The sequence below is a fragment of the Euprymna scolopes genome, chromosome 36 (assembly GCF_053919585.1).
Source record: "Euprymna scolopes isolate OS-2025 chromosome 36, ASM5391958v1, whole genome shotgun sequence".
In the NCBI taxonomy this organism is placed as follows: domain Eukaryota; kingdom Metazoa; phylum Mollusca; class Cephalopoda; order Sepiida; family Sepiolidae; genus Euprymna; species Euprymna scolopes.
This window is the reverse complement of record NC_136517.1, coordinates 55837179-55840597: the sequence shown is the minus strand read 5'-3', so window position 1 is coordinate 55840597 and position 3419 is coordinate 55837179. Positions and strand designations below refer to the sequence as shown.

The following is a 3419-nucleotide window of genomic DNA, read 5'->3' as shown; positions in this document are numbered from 1 at the left end:
AATACTCGGTGGATGGCGGCGGTCAGGTGTTGTGAGAAGTCATGTTGGTTATGTTCTCGACGTATGACCAAACAAAGTAGTCCAGCGGGTTCAGGTCGGGGGAGGAGGTGGACCAGTGAGAGTAGGGTACAAAGCCGTAGTATTATTTTGAAGCCAAGCCTGGGTCTCTTTGGACTGTAGGCCGGTGCTGAGTCCTGCTACCACGCCCAGAGTCTGTCAACGATCACCTGATTGTGCTCTTCAGTACATCCAGGTACACTTTGGTGTTGACTTTTAAACCGACTTTGAAGATGTGAGGGGGTACGATGTGGACCAAAAACCATAACCGTGGCCGGAAACTTTGTTGAGCTGTGCCCTCAAGTGTTGAACCGTCTGGATTTGCATTTTGAGGGTGCTGGCAATGGTCCTGTCGTCATAACTTGGATCGGTAGCGAGCATGAGTTGTACAGTTGTATGCCTGTGGAACTCTCTTCCGTTTGCCTTTTTCCCACCTGACTACAACTTGGATGTCTTCAAGTGCAGCATAAACAAATTTTTGATGAACCGCCCCCTTAAGTAAGACACTTTATCAAATCTTCAATACTAACGATTACTACGATACTATCCCATTGATTACTGTACTCGCAATAACCCTTATCGCCGAGTGGCTTCCGGGCCTTGGTAAGTGGTGACTACTATGCAAAAAAAAAAAAAACAGTGGCGCATCTCTGATCTCGTTCGTTGATATTGTGTCACTTTCAGACATGATAGAAGGCTCCTATAATTATTGGGATTTATACACAACCGGCCTATTCGTAGATGGTCTGCAACAAAAAAAGAAAACCAGTTTTCATCAAACGGAAATGGAATCATGTCGTCTTTACTAGAGCGACAATTTTATCGTTCCACCCTGTAATAATAAATTCAGTTAAAGACCAGTTTTTAGTCGCCTGCAAGCGACTCTATAAGTCACTCCGTCGGTCTGTCGATCTGTCCATAACACTTTTGTGCTTGGCCTTTTTGGTTAAGATCAAAGGTCTGTTGTTAATAGATGCTTTTCTTAACTTTTTAAGCTTTTCTAATGTCGTGGACAACGTGAGACCTCCATGGGACCGGGAAAGACAAATAGTCTACGTTACAATCCTGGTTATGGCGAGAATGGTGATTTGGACGTCGCGTCTGCAAGGTTGCCGGGGGGTGTTGTCTTTTTCTAATCAGGATCTGATCGCTTTCTTTAAACACCAACTACAGGTGAAGATCAGATGTGATAGAAGAAGGCTGCATCGCGGGGCATTTGACAGAAGATGGATACATGTAGCAAGTCTGTGTGTACGAAGAGGAGCCAAATTTGAATATGTGTTCCCCGCCTAGGTGTGGAACGCACAGTTCTGTAAAGTAAAATTAAACAAGTAGCCTCTCAGCTAGCTGAGTGTATGTTCCATCCTTCCCCGATTAGGAAGCCTCCAATATCCCCACCCCCTCCTATTTGCAATTTTTGTTTTCACATCTTCCTCTAAATTTCAGAAAGAAATACAAACTAACCCCCATCCCTTACCCACAAAATTTTCTTTTCTCCATTCACCCGCATCTAGAGGGCATCCCCACTTAGAGACTGGCCGCAGAAGCAAGGTTCCTTTTACAAACCTAGTGGAACGAGCAGTTAATCAACTAGACGGGGTTGTGAGGGTCCTACTAATCACCATTTGTTTTTTCTTCCCCCCCACCGCCCTCGACACAAATGAATTATTGTACCATTTTTATTGTTATCTTTTCTGTTTTTATACGTCAATAAAAAATGTTTTAAAAATTGGGAGTTAAGTAGGACGTCCCCCAGTATAAAAGGGTGAATGCGGTATTATGGTGAAAGAAGATACTAGCTGGGAGAAACTTTTGATTTTGTTAGTTCTGGAGTGACAAGGATGACCAACGACTCCCACAATCCCCCCTTTTGAGTTGGCCATGTGTCTAAGTTTTTTGTTCATTGCTGATTTTCACTGTATTTTGTAACATGAATAAAGGATTTAATATCTCAAAGTGTAGGATCTGTTCCGGCAGATACTGCAAGCAAAGACCATATGTGGGGGCAACCCCACATATAAAACCTTGTTCAATGTTGGGGCAACCCTTCATACCAATTGTCACTATCCAGCTCCCCTACTCCCCGGGGAGTTGGTCCCCATTTCCCCTTCACTCCTCACATTAAAAATCGGCCTTGTGCCTAATTTGCTCGGTGGAGGAGCAAATAAATACCCTTTTCTTGGCCTTTTAGCCAAGATCAAAGTGTAGTATCTGTTCTTACTACATGCTGTATTTATTGTGATATAAAGTGGGGGATCACTTTTCTGTATTAATTTAATGTAAAATGATCACCCACTTTACAATCAGTCAGTCTCAAAGCCATTCAAGTCATTCTCCAGATCATTCAAGTTGTTTTTGAAGGATTCCAGTTATTTTTTAAGCATTCAAGTCATTCTTAAGGTCATTCAATTCATCCTTAAGTTCATTAAAGTCATTCTAAGTCATTAACTTTTTATTTACTTAAGTCATTTCAGCCCATTTTTCGGTCATTTTAGTTTATCTTTAAGAATTTCATGTCAATCCTACATTCATGCATTCATTCATTACACGAGAACACGCAACTAATGGCTATCGGCCTTGTTTCGTCGGAATGACGAAAGCCACCTGATCATCGTAAGAATGATGAATGACATGTGCTATTCTTTATGCTTTTTCTGTTTTGACAGGGTACATTTAACAGCTCTTCCTCAGATGTGGCCTCTTTAATATAGAAATATTGTTAGGGCGGCCATTTTTGTTATTTCTGAGAAAATAAAGATTTTGCTGTAAAATATAATTCAGCCATTATTTTGTGGTAAAACAGTAATAATAAAAAGACGAATCTTTATTTTATATGCACGTCATTCGATACCATGTAATTTGATATCGACATTTTTCTACTAGTTTCATAAACGGGTACCATTTAAAAATAAGTATCTAATAAAATTTCAAATTCCGAGTTTCTCCGAACACTTCCGAGGCTGGCGAACATCAACGGACTTTACAGAACAAACTGAATGTATTATTAGACTTTTCTCTTTTGTTGCAAAGAAGTTATTTAACGAAAATGTTTATTGTATTTCAGTGTAATATGTAATGTTGTTTCGCTAATTCTGTAGTGACTGAATCCACGAGAGATTCTAACGAACACTATAAAGGAAACAGCTCTAATTGCTTACCTTCTTTCTTTCTTCGCTTTGTTTTGATTCACTTTTCTCGTCATTTCATTTCATCAAGTATGTTTTCACAGGAAGGTGTCAACGCAAAATATTTTCAACTAATGAAAACTATTGAACATCGTTTCAAACTCTAAAAAGTGACAGTAATATGTAAACCTTACTCATGCAAATAACCTTACCCATACCCATATATACTGGCTATAT

At 39.9% G+C, this 3419-nt stretch overlaps 1 pseudogene; it reads left to right on the top strand.

The window, feature by feature from the left end:
• Positions 1 to 2227: 2227 nt before the first annotated feature.
• On the top strand, positions 2228 to 2354 carry LOC145260831 (U2 spliceosomal RNA; annotated as a pseudogene).
• The last annotated feature ends 1065 nt before the right edge of the window (positions 2355 to 3419 follow it).